This window comes from Canis lupus, chromosome 8, assembly GCF_003254725.2.
Source record: "Canis lupus dingo isolate Sandy chromosome 8, ASM325472v2, whole genome shotgun sequence".
NCBI classification, from domain to species: domain Eukaryota; kingdom Metazoa; phylum Chordata; class Mammalia; order Carnivora; family Canidae; genus Canis; species Canis lupus.
Genome location: NC_064250.1, coordinates 19,120,624 through 19,140,428, shown reverse-complemented (window position 1 = coordinate 19,140,428; position 19,805 = coordinate 19,120,624). Strand labels below are relative to the sequence as shown.

Genomic DNA, 19,805 nt, shown 5'->3' with positions numbered 1-19,805 from the left:
ATCTATTAGTTATTTTTCCAGTTATTCATCTATCCATCCAGCCATCTGATTTTTTCCATGATTTATCCTCCTGTCCCATACACAATTTCAAGAACAGAGACTGTATCTTTGCATTATAATATCTAGCAGAATTTGCAGCACACATCAAGGAATGGTAAATGTTTGCTGTGGAGAATGAAAATAATCTAGGTTTATGGAAATATGTTTATTGAAAACTGTACATCACTTAAATTATGTAAACTTTTTGGAAATCAAGCAGGAGAACATCTGTTCTTGTACGGGGCTTATTTAGCATAGTTTCTTTACATTTTCATTTGAAAACTTGCTAAATTACAGGCCACTTCCTTCTGAGAGTGATATCTATTGTTATCAAAAACACTATTTATGTTCTTCAAAACTCATGTTTAAGCATGTTAAGCAAACAAGGCATATTTGGCAGCTGCAAAGTAACAAATCCAAATATCTCCCAACAATAATGCTTAGTAATGTGCACAGAGGAGAGGTACATTTAACCACGTGGTTATCATGCTGAGTGATTAAACTGAACCAGCTGTGATAAAAAAGGACTTATCATTTATAACTCAAGCTCAGCAGTCTCTCTAAAAAGTGTATCTTCAATCAAAAAATGCTTATGAGGCCAGGGTAAAAAAAAATTCTTTCCATATACTCTACAAAATGCTGGCTACGGTAATTAATATTCTGCAGCATTTAAGGAAATCTAAAAAATATATTAGCCCTGTAAACATTTTGAAGCCAAATGATATGACCATACATTTTGAGAAATACTTCTTGAGAGGTACCAGTCCTCAAGTTTATTAAAATGACTTGTCAGACTTGGAATGAACGAAAATGACAGAATCGTTTTATTTTTAGTTGGTTAGTTTTACAAATGCTAATTTAGTTTTGAACAAAGCCTATCTTAATATTCAACAAAATTACAACTAACTGGTCAATTTTAAAAAGTGGATAAAATTTCTATAGTTATTATAAATGGTAATGTAAAATTGTAGTTAATAGCATGTACTTTAGAATTCCATCTCTATCACCAATACTGTGTGTCCTTAGATAGGTTACTTCTTTACCTGGTTTCTTGTGTCTCCAATCCTCAACAGTAAAATATGCATGATAATAGAACCAGCCTCAGTAGTGTTGTTATAAGGATTAAATGAGTAAATATTTTAAAATGTATGGGGCGCCTGGGAGGCTCAGTGGTTGAGCATACGCCTTTGGCTCAGGGCCTTATCCTGGGGTTCTGGGATTGAGTCCTGGATCAGGCTCCCCACAGGGAGCTTGCCTCTCCCTCTGCCTATGTCTCTGCCTCTCTTTCTGTGTTTTTCATGAATAAATAAATAAAATCTTAAAAAATATATTTTTAAAAATGTACTGTTCATATATATTATCCATTTTTTTAGAATTTCTCCTTCAACTTAAATATATTATAGAAATAATTTAAAACACAAAAATAGGAGCATATTGATTTTTGTCACTATCTTATGTTATCTGTATTAATGTTTTCTAATTTATATTATAAAAATGATTTATAGCAAAAAAAGAAAAAGCAGCACAAGTCCAAGTAAGCATAAAATAAATCAATAATTTTCTGATACAGATAATCACTATATAGCATTTTTGTGTTATTTTCTTTTTCTGTTCATGTTATTACATATTTATAGATATAATATATATTTTAGTACTTTTAAAATTTAAGTATAATCAGCATACAGTGTGAATCAGTTTCAGGTGTATAGTATCATGACTTAGCAATTCTATTTCTCTTTATCTGATACATCTCCCAATACCTGCCCTCTGGCAACCATCAGTATGTATTCTGTATTCAAAAATTTGTGTTTTCTTCATTTGTCCACTTTTTTTCTTTGTGCATTTGTTTTGTTTCTTAACTTCTACATATGCCTGAAATCACATGGTATCTGTCTTTCCCTGACTGAATTACTTCACTTAGCATTATATCCTCTAGGTCCATCCATGTTATTGCAAATGGCAAGATAGCATTCTTCTTTTATGGATTAGTAATATTCCCTTGTACATGTATGCCATATCTTCTTTTTTTAAAGTTTTTACTTCCAGTTAGTTTACATACATTGAAATATTAGCTTCAAGTCTATAACACAATGATTCAACACTTCCACATAATACTCAGTGCTCATCACAATGAGTCCCCTTCTTAATCCCCATCACACAATTAAGCCCCTCTGGTAACCATCAATTTGTTCTCTATACTCAAGCGTCCGTTTCTTGGTTTGTCTCTCTCTCTCTCTTTTTCCCCCTTTACTAATTTGTTCTGTTTCTTAAATGCCACACATGAGTGAAATCATATGGTATTTGTCTTTCTCTGACTGACTTATTTGTCTTAGCATAATACTCTATCTACATCCATGTCATTGCAATGTATATGACTTATCTTCCTTATCCATTCATTTATGGATAGTCACTTGAGTTGTTTCCATATCTTGGCTAGTATAAATAATGTTGCAATAAATAGTGGAATGCATATATCTTTTCAAATTAATGTTTTCATTTTCTTTGGTTAAATACCCAATAAGAAAATAACAGGATAATTTTTTTTTGGTTGGTTGGTTTTACAAACCAACAAATCAGTGCAATTACTGGATCATATGATAATTTTACTCGTAATTTTTTTTTTTTATGATAGTCACACAGAGAGAGAGAGAGAGGCAGAGACATAGGCAGAGGGAGAAGCAGGCTCCATGCACCGGGAGCCCGATGTGGGATTCGATCCTGGGTCTCCAGGATCGCGCCCTGGGCCAAAGGCAGGCGCCAAACCGCTGGCCACCCAGGGATCCCTTACTCGTAATTTTTTAGGAACCTCTGCACTATTTTCCACAATGACTAAACCAATGTGCATTTCCACCAACAGTGGAACAACATGAGGATTCCTTTTCCTCCATATCCTTGACAACATTTCTTATTTCTAGTGTTTTTTATTTTAGCCATTTTGAAAAGTGTAAGGTGATATCTCATTGTGGTTTTGGTTTGCACTTCCCTGATGATGAGTGATGCTGAACATCTTTTCATGCTGCTGTCATTGTATAGTGTCTATCCTATCTTCTACTGTCCTAAGTAGAAGCTTAAAGTTGTGTACTTAATGTCTTCTTTGGAGAAATATCTGTTCATGTCTTCTACCCATTTTTCAGTTGGATTATTTGCTTTTTGTTGTCATTTGTTTGTTTTTATATGTTGTGTTGTACGCTGTATTGTATAAATTCTTTATATAATTTGGATATTTCCAATTTTGTTGTATGTTGTGTTGAATAAGTTCTTTTTATATTTTGGATACTTTGATATCCAATTTTGTGTTCTGCTTTATATTGATTTAAATATCATCCATCCCTTGATAAACAACATCTTAATGAAAACATACATTTCATTATAAGAATGCATAATGATTTACTTGATTATTTCTTTTTGGGGGCACATAAAGTTTTGTTTCAATATGTTACATGTAATAAAAGCATTATACTTATATCTCAATTCATATATCAAATAATTCCATTAGAATTGATTATGAGTCAAATACAGATTCTTTTCTCATTATCTTAATCATAGGTGAACTTATACTGAGTTACCTCCACTTTTACTATTTTTAGGATCTACAAACGTGGTAGGAATCTTAACACTCCCTAAGAGAGTAATCAAATTTCAGAAGGAAGCTGGCAAATCACAAAGTGGTTCCTTAAATGTAATTTTTGGATAAACTAATGTCTAAAATTAAACTTGTCTCTATTGACATCTATTTTTTTTATTTGTTTATGATAGTCACACAGAGAGAGAGAGAGAGAGAGGCAGAGACACAGGCAGAGGGAAAAGCAGGCTCCATGCACCGGGACCTGACGTGGGACTCGATCCCGGGTCTCCAGGATCGCGCCCTGGGCCAAAGGCAGGCGCCAAACCGCTGCGCCACCCAGGGATCCCTATTGACATCTATTTGTGGTAATTTGGGAACAGAAAGTACTATGTGTCCTACCAAAAATAAGACTTTGTCACAACCATGATATAAGACATTTTATAACTGACTATAGAGACTGGATTGTTGAATATGAAAATAGATTCTAAGAAAATTGGCATTTGTATATATATATAAACCTTTCTTGTATACACTGAAAGCAAAATATCTGATTGCACTATCAAAATAAATTCTGCATTTTACAACCATAAAAGATGTAGGGAAACTATCAAGTAATCAATTCTGACATTAAGAACATTTTTACAGCCTGAAAAAAAAATGTAACAGCATTTGGAATTATAGTAGGTAATTATGAGACTTCAGTGTCAAGAATACATCATTGGCCTGGATACTGTGACGCTGACACAATACTTGCCCTACAGTGGAAGTGCTGAATCCCTAAAGAGGTCATCATCTCAAACTCTCCAAGTCATATTTCAGTGTTCTAATCTATGTGAGATCTCAGATTGTGTTGCTTGCAAATGTATCAAACTGAAGTTGAGGATTATCATTCTATTAAGATCCAGAAGATGGCCTCCAATTCTTAAAATCTGTTGAGTTGCCATTTCTCACATGATCCTATCAAGTTTATGCCTGTGGAATACTTCTTAGACTCTTTCCTTGTGACGACTGTATGTTCGTTGTGTTAGGTAACTCAAGCCATGGGTGTCATTTAGGCAAAGCAGAAACCTGCTGGGTAGGGAAAAGTCAAGATTTTTCAAGAAGCAAACTGAATATGATGTATGTATTGTCACAACTGTGTAAATCAATTATGAAACAAGAGTCTCAGAACTAGTTCTCCAGTTAGCTATTCAAATATACAAAAAAATCTGGTTAATTTTTTATTTCTACTTTTGATAATTTGTCATTATACAAATTTGTTTCTCATGATCAAAATAATTAAGCAAAAAAATAATTAAGCAAAGATATTTTGAGCAGAAAAGGCAACTTTTGAAAAAGTGATATAAATTGTTAATGGAGGTCCTTGTTGAAACACCATTATTATTTAAAAAATTGAGAAGTACAACATCTAAAATTATACTTTCAATTTACAGATTCAAAAATATTTTTGGCTTAATTTGAGGTGAATATTTTTCTATTAACTTATGAGCAGAATGAAATGCCACAATTTAAGGAGTTACTGCTTCGATCTATTTGCAAATTTCTTTAGAACTTAGCTGAGGTCACCAGTATGACCTGCATAATTTGTATATTCTATATATTCCAAGACACAAATAATACCCCAAGAAACATACAGTACAACATTTCCATCACTGTATGTGGTGATACTAAAGTTCATTTTAGCTATAAGTAATACTAAAATATTCTTAAAAGCTTGGTAAAATAATGTTCTTAAATGCCATTTACAGTGAGGATAAAGTCTCTACTGATATATTTTTCTGCCTTTGGACCAATTTAATCAATTAATATTTATTGATCACCACAGATAATACACTAAAAAATGGGAATATAAAAATAGGATAGACACTATACCTTCATTGAGGAGCTTAGAAGCTAATAGAAGAATTTTAATAAAGTGGCTAATATGAGGAGAATTATATGAGTGTATGAGTTCTTTGCCTGGAACATGGAGCTTAGGGTCCATGAAGATCAGGACTGAATTTTTGAGATAAATCTCAAAAGATTATCCTAGAAAAGAAAGAAAGGAAGGTCATTTCAAGAAGAAGAAACAGCATAAGCACAAAAAATGTACATAGCATTTCATACAGTGTTATGTCACTACAACTTAATGGTTCTTGAACACACGTTGTGTGGTGGAAGTGGCAAAAGATGATGCTCATTGTTGAGCAGGAGAAAAGTGGGTGGAGGACAAGACAGAGAGCTTGTGCTCCATGTTGCATGATAAGTAAGCATTGAAAACATTTAGTAGATGAGTTAGGTCCTATTTCTAGCATGAAAAAGAAACTTGAAAAGAGAAATCATGGAAAGAGATAGCTGTTGGGAAACTAATACCCAAGTGGAAGATAATGAATGTGAGAGCTTTTATGAAGGACAGTGAGAAGATGAACTTGAGAATTACTTAGAAGGTAAAATTAACAAGAGTTTGCATTTGATAGATTGTGGATGTCTTACTGGGCAGACACAATGCAGCAAAATGTAGATGAAAGAATTTAAAGAAATTAAAAATACTCTAATGAGACAAGAACATTTGCAATGTTTCTAAATATGCGGGTCGCAAACCTGGCTGCACATAAGAATTATCTGGGGAAATTAGAAAAAAATGTTTTGAGGCTTCATTCCCTCCCAAGACCAATTATATAACAATCCCTAGTGATAGGATTCAAGCATGTGTATTTTTAAAAGCTTCCCTAGTGATTCTAATGTGTATGCAGTATTGAGCAACACTGTCATCTAAATCATTTTCCAGATGTACTTTTGACTTACAAAACAAAAGTAAAGGGGAAATGAAAATAGTATTAAAAACTAACTGAATCTTGTAGTTATTATAGGAAGAATGTGAAACCTAGTGCATACTTTATATTACACAATTTTTATGACATAGATGTTATCACCCAAATTTTCTAGTTAGATAAACCAAAATATGGGATATTGAAGTGAATTTCATAAGGTCATCCAGGTACTCAGCAGTATAGGCTGGATGTGAACCAAAATCTGTCTGGTTCTACATTCCACACTCTACAATTGCCTCTCTGCTAAATCTAAAGCCAGATAATTATGTTGTAATTATTTTTTTAGATATACATATTTTGAAGTGTTCTTCTTTTCTCTCTAGGATTTTGGTAAATTCTATGTAAATATTTAATAAGTTGATCCAGCATATTTAAAGTAAATAGAAAAGTAGTCTTGGAAGAAACTAAAGTTTGGGTGCTAAGGGAGTAAGTAAAAATGAATGCCAACTCATGGATTTTTTTTTTTTTTCAGAAACTTTAGAAATACAGAAAAGTTCAGAGAATAACATAGAAAATACCTTATTCAAATCATCTAGAATTAATTGTCACTGATGTTGGCAAGTTCATGCCATATTTCCAAAAGAACAAAAGCTCTGTGAAATAAAGGATTTTTTTTTCTGTTTTGTTCATTTATTTCTTTATAGTCAGGGAACAATGTCTTATATACAATATATGGTATGCTGAACATTCTGTATTAAATGTCCCCAGAGCGACATGCTTCATGATATCAAAACTCCATTTTTAAAGTTCCCCAACATAATTGAAATTTCTCTAGAGTATATTGTGGAATAAATCTTCTTTACCATCTGTTGACTTTTCTGCTTCAGAAATATGGATTATATTTTATGTTGAATTTCCTTTGTCTTCCATATGTATGTCTTTATGTCTAACTGCTTAATCAACTTGTCATTTTTCATACATATTCACTATGGCTTTTAAAGTCTTTTTTTTTTTTTTACAATAATTCAGTTTTCTGTACTGTTGTAATTATTGCTGTTTTTAATTAACTTAACTCTTTAGTGGTATTTCCTTGGTTCTCAATATGTTTTCTTAAGTTTGGAATTTTACTTTTTATTATTATTTTGCTTTATAATCTCATCTTTAAGACTTTGTGCTTTTATTTATTTATTTATTTATTTTTTTTTTTTTTTTAAATTTTTTTTTTTTTATTATTTATTTATGATAGGCACACAGAGAGAGAGAGAGGCAGAGACACAGGCAGAGGGAGAAGCAGGCTCCATGCACCGGGAGCCCGACGTGGGATTCGATCCTGGGTCTCCAGGATCGCGCCCCGGGCCAAAGGCAGGCGCTAAACCGCTGCGCCACCCAGGGATCCCTGTGCTTTTATTTAAAACAGCATTTTCTTAGGTTCCTTAAATTCTCCTGTTATCATTTTTTTCTGTATCTTTTCTTCTTCTTCTTCTTCTTCTTCTTCTTCTTCTTCTTGCTTCTGCTTCTTCTTCCTTTTGTATACTGTAGTATTTTAAATACTTTTTGCTTTTTATCTTTTCATCTTATTCATGCTTGGATGTCTTTATTCATGCTTACTTTTTCATAATCTTTTGATTTCCTTTATATAATATCTCAGTTTCATTTTTCCCTCAATTTTATTGTGAAGGCTAGGAACTTTGTGCTCTTTGACATTTCTGAGCTAAAGAAAATAGTAAGATGGTAGGGATTTGTTTAGTGAGGATGTTTTCAGTTTTATTATTATATGTGGATTCTGCTCTCCTCTATTAGGTTAATTTTTTTACACAGTGGTGGATTCCATAAACTTATATGTTATATCCCATACCCTTATGATGTAGATTGCTTTGCTAAGATTTAATTTCCATCTTGGAAAGTCAGACTCATTGTCTGCTTTTCAAACTTCACTATTGTCCCCATAGTAGCCAGTTTCAAAAGTCCAAACATATATAGACTTCCATGTTATTGATTTATCTGAAAATTTTGGAATATTCCTTGAAACTTCATGGATTTAGTCATCTCAACAGTGTGGATTCTGGGGAGTCAATGCATGTAGGGGTGAAATCTTCCTCTGGTTCTTTGTGCCAGTCCTAAAGCATTTCCTCATTTGCTTGAGGAATTTTTTTTCTCAGGAATGGAGAATTTTATTTTATATTGTAGTACATTGTGGATACTTGGCTCAACGTCCCCCCCAAATTGCTATTCCTTCCCATCAATCCTTGGCACTTGAAATAGAAGGCTCTTCTGTGCCCTGTTCTTAATCTGTTGCAACCTTACAGGGCAAAAAGCAATTACAGTCCTTTCTCTGAATTACACCTCAACAACTCACTATCCAAGTCAGAAGTTACTTCTTTCCCTAGTTACCAGTAGAACCAGATGTGACCTAAGCAACATCTAATGGGTAGTATTAGGCATACAATTTAAAATGCTGAAGGTCTAATTTTTATTACCTCGATCAAAAGAAAGGCTCTTGAACAGAACTGAATTACCTGTATTGCCTATTTTACTATAGGTTTGCAGGCAAAATGCTGTGGCTAGTTGTAAGGTGTCTAATATTCCTCTTCCCAGGCTCTCAGACCTAGTGTGAAGGTAAATGCTGCTGAACCCTTGAATGTAGATGACTGCTACCAGTCCAAGCTGAAAGGGGAACTGACTCCCAATCCCTATCCTCCAGAAACCATAGCATACGTCAAATCCAGCATTGGCTTAAACAAGTGGCCTATTATAGGGGACCTTGTTGATGATGTCTTCACAGTCACAGAGGATGAAATTAAGGTGAGGCTCTAACAGGAAAATACGAAAGAATGGAGCAACTTCTTAGGCCAAAGAATCTTCGCCTGTTATAAGTAGCAACTTATTCCCTGGGGACTTGACTAGGTGACTTCATGATGTGTGGGAGGGTGCCCCAGATTTATTAAAACAATCCTCTCAACAGTAGAAGCAGAGTTAGGATGGGAAAAAAAGCCCTGCCCTTCATTGGCCAAAAAGAAAAGTCAGACTGGGCATATAACCTTACTTGGCCTTTAATTGTAAAGGCCAATCATCTAGGCTCTTTCCCCTTCTCCCATTTCACTAATTCTTACTCCCTTCCATACCAACAGTATGCAACCCAGCTGGTGTGGGAGAGAATGAAACTGCTTATTGAACCTACAGCTGGTGTTGAAGTGGCCGCTGTGCTGTCTCAGCATTTTCAAACAGTTTCCTCAGAAGTAAAGCACATTTGTATTGTGCTCAGTGGTGGAAATGTAGACTTAGCCTCCTTAACTTGGGTGAAGCAGGCTGAAAGGCCAACTCCTTATCAATCTGTTTCTGTTTAGTTTATGCAAGAGATTGGATTCGGTGTCTCTGGACACTTGGAAAATTTGGTTCCTGGTTACTTTAACTTCCTATCTTCCTCTCTTAAACAGCTTTCAAATTCCTAATGGAGAGGATGTTTCAGTAAATAGTTTTTTTCTTTTTTAACTAGCAAGAGAAAAACATCCATAGTTTACTGAGACACTTTGTCAAGGCCAAGAAAAGCCTTTGCAAAAAAGGCAGCAGATCTCTGGGCTAAAGTAGAAAACACAAACTTTGCCCAATTACAACCTATAGGCTCCCATCTCTAGAGTAGTAGCAATGAGACAGAATCTCAATGAATCTATTACTCCATGTCCACTTCAGGCACTGCTAAAGAAATCTCACTTTTCATCCATGGTACTGGGTCTGGTACATATGGATCGTAAGTCCATTTGGGGAAAACTCGTTTATAGAGGTTCATCAGTACTGTGTCCTGAGATTTTAGCTTCCCATCAAAACTGCACTTCATGTGGCCATGAGTACCCAAAGGCTCCTTGATGTCCCCTGCGGCCTTTGTTCTCAGTTTCACGGGTTTAAACCTCAACACATCCTCTCTGCTGAAGAACATGTAATGCAATACTGCCATCTTAGTAAAAATTTTGAAAGGATGACCACTCAAAACAACTCTCTTGATGACCATTCTGTCTGGATCCACTGACAATAGATAGCCTGTGGCGATGAGGCTGTGCATTCCATTGCTATTCTTTGAAAAGCAGCACAGATGCAGGAGGAAATGTGATTGGGCCATATATTGTCTCCACCAAGGCCACATCAGCAGTCAGGATCTCTGAAATTTATGTTTATCCGCTGCAGTGTGCTGAGAGAATAAAGGTGAGGCTCAGAAGCGCCTGAACCCACAGTGGAAGATTAGCTCCTCTTTGGCTTTCACAGGTTCCATGTTGCCAGGGTGCCAGCTCACCACCATATTCAGTACTGACGTCTTCTGTTCATGAGGTAGTAAAGAAAATGAAATCAAGGGTGCTCCTCACTTAAAGTACTCAACCACTGAGAGAGGAACTTCAGAGACGTGAAGTGTGACATACCAGCCAACCTCAGCTCCTTCTTTCAACCTCTTTTTCCTCAATTTCTTTAAGAATGCATTTCCTAGTATTAGTAAAGTTCTGAAACTGAAAGATCCAAGCATAATCTTGAGGAAGGTTTTCCTTAGGATCCATGGAGATGTCCGGAGGGGGACATCTGAGGCCTCTGTATTTCTGAAATCGAATTCTTGCAGCCACATCACGGGGGGGGGGGGGGGGGGGGGGGTGTATCTATTTCATCTGGAAACATCTCTTGCAGTCTTTCTTGTTTATATTTCTCCAACATTTTTTCCTCAGCCTCATCATCCACGTTCTCATCATATAGATCATCATGGACGGACTCTCCCATAGTCATAGTTTCATATTCCTCCTCCTCTTCCTTTTCACTGCCCTCCTCCTGAAATTTCTCTTCAATAAAATCCTCACGCTGCATATCATCATCATATTCATCTTCCCCATCACTTCCACCATCCTCATCCAAAATCCATTCAGCTTGGTTAACTGGATGTCCCTTTGGGAACCTTCTTTACCACCTTGGAACTTTTCTTCAAGAAGTCATTTGCTTCACTCAGCTCCTCCTCTGTGGGCCAGGTCTGCTCCCCCTTCATTGGATCTAGGTTAACCTCTGTTTGCAAAGATTCTTGTTTATCAGGATCTGCCTTCATTAGGACCTTAAGGTCTTCCTCTATATCAGCTACAGCATCCATAGCCCAAATCTCCATTGCCACACCCGGGTCCTTTGGGGATTTGATCATTCTAAAATTTAAAAGGAAAGGGTCCCTAGGGGCATCTATCTGTTAAATCAGGAAATCACCCTGTCCAATGATACGCAGCAAGCTCTTTACATTCAGAGTCTGTCCACGAACATAGCCTGAGATTTTTAAGGTGTCCACCAAGTTATTTTCTTCACCCGGCACAAAGTCAGCAGCGTGAGCAAACAAGTAGGCCCGTCGATCTCGAAAGGCAAAAGATGCCGTTGCTTTTGGTTGGCCAACTGCCTGAGCAGCATCTCTGCCCCCTGCTGAGTGTCTCAGAGAAGAAGTTTGTCACTAGGAAAACGCTTCTCTACTGTTTTACTTAGCTTCTTTCTGGCATCTATTTGTTTCCTTGGCGGGAGGCCAGAAATGCGCTGGACAGCTAGCGTATAGGTGGGAAGGCCGCGAGCAAAGAGGCAGGAAAGGCAGTAATCCCCAATGCTGTCCCAGCCTTCCAGTGGATCAGGGAGGAAGAGGATGGTTTCCACCACTTCAGCCATGTCTAACACAGTGTGCAGATCCCTTGGCCTTGCTGATGTGAAAAACCACCGATGTCTCAAGCGAGGGCATAACAACATAAAGCTATGGGTACTTCCGCATTCATTCAAGTGTACTGTATCCTGAAGCACCCGAAGGCCTCTGGCAGGGAAATCTTGTCACGGAGGGGCACCACCAGGACCTGATGACGAGGACCATCCTTGCCGCCCAGCTGTCTCTTCTCTGCCAGAACCGCCTCTTTCTTGTGCTTTCGGAGCTTTCGGAGCTGGCTAGCGCGATGCCTCTGGTCTACTTTGCTGAGCTCTTTTCTCACCTTCTTGCTTAGGATTTTCAGTGCTAGACGACCCTTGCCGTCCCGGGGCGCGATCCCCGACCCGGATGCCGTCCGCCTTTATGGGCCGCCATGTCACCGCTCACGTGCACCCGATCAGCACTAGTTCCGGGGCGGGACCGGCGCTTCCGGCCCCCTCTCTGGACGGCCCTCTCCGTGGCGGGTGTTGGAGGAAATGTTTGAAGTTAATTATACTTTGCATTTTTTGTTGTTGTTGTTGTTGGTTTGGTTTGATTTCTTTAGTCTTTTTTTTTTTTTTTTTTTGACTATTTCTGTTCCATTTGGGAGAAAGGAAATTTTGAGACTTACTTTTTAAAAAAAAATTTTTTTTAAGATTTTATTTATTTATTCATAGAGATGCAGAGAGAGAGAGAGAGAGAGGCAGAGACACAGGCAGAGGGAGAAGCAGGCTCCATGCAGGGAGCCCGATGTGGGACTCGATCCCGGGTCTCCAGGATCATGCCCTGGGCTGCAGGCGGCGCTAAATCGCTGAGCCACCAGGGCTGCCCGAGATTTTTACTTTTTAATTGACTTTTTCTTTAGAGATGTGAGCTCTATTACTAGTTTTAGGCGGGAGAACTAATGAGACTGAGAGGTTAAGCTGTTGAAAAGTACAAAAATTCTGTATGAACAGAAAATCGGAATAACCCATGTTAATGGATAGGGATAGCTTTATATCAGATGGGAATGTAGTAAATTTCTAGGAGGGCTGAGGAATGTGAGTAACTGAATGCTTTAAAAATAAGATAAAAAATTGAGCGAGGAGAAAATCAGGTTTTAGTGGGTCATAGAATGAGAGAAAATACTGCAAGCTACTCTTCTCAGAAACTTCTGGATGTAGCATGTCTTTCTTTTCACACCTATCTATGCAGGCAAAACAAACTTTGTTCCCGTTTGTCTGATTCCCTTTCTTCCCCCCACTCCCCCAACCTCTCTCCTGCTCTATTCACGTTAGCTTATTAGATGCTGTCTGGAGATTAGGAGAGCCAACAGTTTTGCTGCAAGTTGAAGAAATATTAGGTGACATTGAAGTATTGCACCCAAAGCTCAATTATTCAACCGAATAAAGAGGAACCATTAGCACAGTTAAGAAAACAGCAATTTCCATTTGACACCTGTCTTGATATTACTCAATGAAAATCTCCAAAGTATGATTTTCCTAGATTATACAACTAACTCTTGTTACCTGGACACAGGTTCAATAATGATAAGGTAAGAATAAAAATAAATTTAAATTTTCTTGGCATTATTAAGAAAGTCAAGTATAAAATATTTTCACCTAAAAATATATTCAGGAAATCTTGGAAACTAGATAAATTTAGATTTGCATATTAAAAAGAGACAGTGCAGTTTATTAATGTAAAAAATATATATAACAAAAGGTGCTCTGACTTTGGGAAGTTTTAAATATTTCTTGTATTTTTCATCATAGGTAAAGCTAATATAATCACTTTTTTTCAGTGATAATATGTGTGGAAAAATAAGAATCGCATTTATCAGAACTATATAATGTCAGAATTCGGAAGATTGAAAACTGATCAAGGCATTCACTTATTTCCTCTTACTGTTGTCTGAATTCTGGCTTTATCCTACTCTTAGAATGATTGAAATTATGATTAAGAAAAGTGAGGCATCATTGTTTGGTCTAGTAGTCCTGGATTTTTTTATTACCCTGAAGTGGATCTTTGCACCTAGATTCATGAAGGGCTGATTTCCACAAGGGCATATTTGTTTTCTACATTTTTATTCCAGCATCTGGATAAGCTGCAAGGCATTTAATGTGATCTCAAAGCCATTCATCCATTGAAACCCCCTGTTGTGACAAACAATGAGAATAGGGAGCTGTTTCTTAAGCTTGAGGCACACATATAAACTACTTGTCCTAAATTTTTCATTTGAGCACAACTTGAGTGATTCATTTAAAAATATTTTCATTTTAAATTAATTCCCTGAATCAGATACAAGTGGAGTCTGCTTTAAAAACACTGTGTTAAAAAAATAAAACAAAAAACACGTTTTCACAAGCTATATGTGCACACACTATAAAGTAATGACTCATTTTTGTGTCTCTATGAACACTATATGTGTGCAATGGGAATAGATTGATTATTTGTGATTGAGATGATTTTATATCATGTCAGGCACTAGCAACACTTACCTTACCTTCTTTGTCCAGATATTGTATATATCAATGCATGAAAATAATGAATAATTGAGATAGTTTTGCTGAAAATGAGAGGTGAAATGCTTTATCAAATGAATATGACTAAATAGCATTTTTAGTGTATTTGACTGTTCTTTAACCGTATTTCTGACATATCTTCATATAAGATGTGCTTTATGATGAGGGAATACTTTGCAAATGAAAGAAGTTAATGAGTTCATGTGTAGGTTGTATGAAGAAAGTGGTAGAAAATTATTTCAGAGAAGAAACTGGAGAAGATAATGAAAAGCTTGGAATTATGCACTATAAAGTTTTATCATATTTCTTTTTTAGCAAATAAAGATCACCAAATTGTTTCAAAACAGAAGAGGCACTTATGTGGTTAAATTTACATTTCTTATAGCTCTTAAAATGATAGCATTGAGGACTGGTGTTGCTTGTAGTGAGCCCAAAGACAAAGAAACTGAGATAGGATTGTAACATTCCAGGGGAATTAATGAGGAGCATAGGCAAGAGGGACTCTAATCAAAGGAGGGTCAAAGAAATAGAATCAAGTGGACTTAATAACCATTAATTGAGTAGAGAGGCTTCTAGAATAACTTCAGATTTTTGGTCTAGGTAATGAAGAATGTTATTACTGTTAACCCTGGTGAAAAATGGGAAGGTACCGATGGAATATCATGTGGAGATATTTTAGTGGTTTGTTATATAGATCTGAAACAGGGCAAACGGAAGTGAAAACTAGCTTTGAGAACCACTCACCTATGGTATTTAAACATTGTGTGTTGTTGAAAAGGCATATAGAGCAAAAAAAACAAAAAAAAAAAAAAAACCCAAAACAATACAAAGAAACAACCTAAATATGAGCTCCATTGATAATTGAATCACAAATAGGAACACAACTAGATTTATGAAAGCCCTAGATTCACCACTCCCTCCCATTCTATATGTCCATTTCCATTTAGCTGTTACTTGTCATACCATGCAATTTCCAAGATACCAGTCTCCTTTGCCCTCCGTTAAGGACCATATACCTGAGTTTCAATTGCAACGACATTTGTTTCCTTTCATGCTGTAAATAGTGCTTCCCTGGGAAGCTCTTCGTAATTTTGATAGAGAGTACTTGTCCAAATGCACTGATTAATATTTCTCCGAAGTTCTCTCATTCATAAGGTGAGCTATAGAGTTATATGAAGACTTTTTCAGTGCTGTTTAGCAAAAAGTAATACACAATATCACATAGGATAAATTATGTTGCTGTAACAAATCTCAGTGACTTAAAGAGAAGATATTTATTTCTTGCTCATGCTTCCTGCTGATGCCTTGCCCCACATCATCTTCACAGCAGAACCTTGTGATGGCTCTCACATATCATTTCTATTCACTTTTATTGTCCAAAGCAAGTCACATAGCTAAGCTTGATGTCAGTGGGCCAAAGATATATCCTTCCATGGGAAAAGGGAAATAAATACATCAAACAATACAATCTGCCATATATAATCTATGCTTATTTCTGTTATTACACTATTAAAAGTATCTCAACCACATCGTTTTTTCCACCTATTTATTTTGTCTCTCTGACCAACTTCCTCTCTTCTCAAGAACAGAGCATCCAGTAATTTTCTTTAAAAAGGATGCTATATATTTCCTCACTACCTATAACTCTATTTTGTCTTTATATTCTGGTAATGTTTTCCTTCAGTGTACTACTAAAGTTTAAAGACTCTGCCTCTTGGTAGACATAGCAAACACAGAATCATATCACAGGTTAAGTCATTGGTCTGAATTTCAGCAGTGATTCACTTAAATTTACTTCCTTGAGGGATACAATTTCTCCAAGCTAGATTCTGCCTAAACTTTTAAAAGATCATTGTCACAATGCCAGTTCAATTTTTCCAGTTTGCTTTTTTTTTGTGAGACAGTTTTTAGTATGTATATGGTGCTTAAAATGCTCCTGCTAGGTTTAGCATGCAAGTAATATTCATGACTGTCCTTTGCTTTTCTTTGCCTCTTTTGTATATGGATGTAAATATCCTTCCTACTTCACAGTTTCCTCTTAAATGTTAAAATAACATCAGTGTTCATTTCCTATTAGGTAACATAATTGGTTAATTGATCCTATTCTATCATTGTATGGAGATAATGAGGAGATCAAGTATTCATTCTTACATTTATTCCTCAAAATAGAAAATATTTAAATTAATTGAAATATATTTTAAAAGTATCATTGGCTCTTTTGCTAATTCAATAAATTTCTAAATAAGTAGATACTTATTTATATACTACCCCAAAAATAATATTGTTGCATTATTAGTCTGAATCCAGCTATCTCTTTTTGGTCTAATTCAGAATTTGTCTATTAACAACTGCATGGTCCTTTCCTGACCTAGCCCACTCTCCCTTATAACTTAATTTAAATGGCTTGCCTTCTGCCTTTGTATTAGCAAATTCCTGACTGATTTCCCCTCCTTTTTTCTAAACCTGTCTCTAACAAAATGATTTCCTCCTTAACTAAAATGGAAGACCTATTTACTATTTCAGCACTGAAATAGTTCTGTATTTACAAATAATCTCATTCCCTTCAGCCTCATGAGTGAAGTATTCTTATTCCTTTCTAAAGACTTTATTCTGTGCCTTGATCGCAGTCCTCCTGACTCTTCACCTATGCAGTCATGACTTCTGCCTCAGATGTCTCTCATAGTTTTTCTTTTACTGCCTATTCTTTTGCAAACCTGCTATTTTTGATGATCCTTTGTTTTATATTTATTCCCACTTCCTTAACTTGACAACCAAATCTCAAGGAGTATGAGTCAACTAATCAAAGTTGGAAGTTGATATTAAAATATATGTTAAAAAATAAAATAGAATAAAGTAAAATATATGGGATACACAATTACCGATGTAGTCCTTTAATATAAAGAAAATATGATGAAAGATACTATATTGCAAGGATAATTAATACAAATTTTTTGTATATTCTATTTGCATATACTTCATAGAAATAATAATCTATATCGTTTCTAAAATATATATATATGTACTACCATTATTTTTTTTAAAGATTTATTTATTTATTTTGGAGAGAGAGGGAGCACACAAGAATGAGCAGGGGAGGGGAGAGGGAAAGGGAGAGAATCTCAAGCGTATTCCTCACTGAGGATGGAGCCCTGATTTGGGGCTCAGTTTCATGACTCTTGAAATCATGACCTGAGCCAAAACTATGAGTTGGATACTTATCTAACTGAGCCACCTAAGGGGCCCCTACCATTAATTTTTTTTAATAGGCCATTGGCTAAAAAGTATTTTAGTACACTTTGACAATGTAATATTGCCAAAGCAATATTGTTATAGTGTTTTCAAAAGCAATTTGACTGCAGCAAAAATTTCATGTATTCCCTAATAATTTAAGGAAGTGTGAGCATTATAAAACTTAATAAATAGTCTTCCATGTTAAGAACAACTTATATTCTAGCTTCACCAGGAAGAATTTTTTATTTGATTTTTCATTTGAATTAATTTTTAATAAAGACATGCAACTCAGAGTATATTATTAAATAATTATTTCAATTTTATAAAAATAAAACATTTCATTAAGAAAATCAATTTACTGTATAGTACATAACTTTTTAAGCACAATTATTTCTCCAGGCTCAATGAAAATATTAAAGCTAAAGTATTCATGGGATACTAAATGGTGCAATAATTGACTATTCATCACATTTCAGATTATTACAAAAGAAAGGATATGTTGGATGGATGAAAAGAGATGCTTTCTGCTCATAGGAAGCACAAGTTACTCCTTTGAACAGAGAATAGTTAAGGACATGTTACTTGTTTATTCAGCAAATGTTATTAAGGCATCATCAATGCCAGGTTTTGGACACACACACACACAAAAAGACAGCATCAAATTGTGTGATGTTAGCCAATGTGAGATAAACCACAAAATCTCAGTGGTTGATACAATAGAAGTTTATATTAATTTTTACTGTAGTGAGAAGTCCAAAACTATGCTTCTAAACTTCAAGAGGCACTTTTCTTACAGTGGTGTTTAGGGAACCCATTTTCTTGTAGTATTCAAGTCAATATTGTCACAGGCATCAAGTCAGGAGAAAGGATGACAAGGAGAAATGTTGTATAGATAAGGCCTTGAAAATGTGTCTGTCACTTGTTCCCATGCACCATCAGTTAAAACTTAGAGGTACACCAATTATAAGAAAAGCTGAGAAATATTGTCTGGTTGTGTGCTCAAGAAGTAAAGAAAATAGGTTTTGTGAATGACTAGCCTATACCTGTCACAAAGATGAATAATTCACAAGTATCTTAACGTTAAGGAACTCATAATCTATTTGGATAAGCTGGAGGATAGATATAGTACAGAGTGACAAGAATTTTAATAAATGTATGTAAACAAAGCTATTAGAATAGAGAGTGGACTCAATTAGTTTTGGTGGAGTCTGGAAGGTCTGGCAGGGTCGAGTGCATTATTTGAAAGAAGCTGTAAAGAAGGTGATTCTTGAACTGAGTTTTGGTTAAAAACACATGTTCACCAATCAGATGATACCAGGACAAGAGAACCTTAAATCAGTGAAAAATTAAGAAAAGGCATTGGGGTCATGGCACTATACATTAAGATACATGGAATTGTCTGTATGTTTGCAATAACATACAGAGCAGCTTTCTGCCTGAAATTCTTTTTCATTTATAAATAACATTGCTTATTTAATTTGTGAATAAATTCACTTGGCATGTTTTATCATCTTTCATTTTTAACTATTCTCACTTGCTTAAACAAAATAATGGTAAACAGAATATTGTTGGAATTTATTGTTTCAATTTAAACCCAAGATTTCCTCTCATTAAATTGAAGTAGTTGCTCAAATTTAAATATTTTGAAATATAATACCATGTTTTGTATTTTTTACATTCTGAAAATTTCCTTTTTTTAATGTTTCATATGAATCAAGTTAAATTTTCTTTATAGTTACTGGTAACTTGAAAAATTGCCATCTATAAGTAATCAAATTTATTTTTTATTATGTGTTATATATATAAATTATTAAAGAATGGAACAAAATTATATCATTTGATTTTCCTTACATAAGACAAATAATTTAGCATCCCTTTTGTGTTTTTATGATCTACAACTCAATTCATTAAGTTAAACTGGCATTAATGATTAGGTATTTAGACATATCATTACACTTACTAGTAATTTAATATTTAAAAATATTATTTCACTTTCTCGATTAAATTTATAATTATCTTTATATAATTTGTTATACCTGTTTCTACATATA

At 35.2% G+C, this 19,805-nt stretch overlaps 1 long non-coding RNA gene and 1 pseudogene across 1 annotated transcript; both read right to left on the bottom strand.

The window, feature by feature from the left end:
• Positions 1-260: 260 nt before the first annotated feature.
• Positions 261-7,532, bottom strand: LOC112657363 (uncharacterized). Its single transcript, XR_003134966.2, has 3 exons — positions 6,933-7,532; positions 5,477-5,632; positions 261-4,675 (listed from the first exon to the last, which is right to left on the bottom strand). It is a non-coding gene; the product is annotated as an uncharacterized LOC112657363 (long non-coding RNA).
• Positions 7,533-7,757: 225 nt separating this feature from the next.
• LOC112657905 (pre-rRNA-processing protein TSR1 homolog) lies at positions 7,758-12,415 on the bottom strand (annotated as a pseudogene).
• Between the last annotated feature and the right edge of the window lie 7,390 nt (positions 12,416-19,805).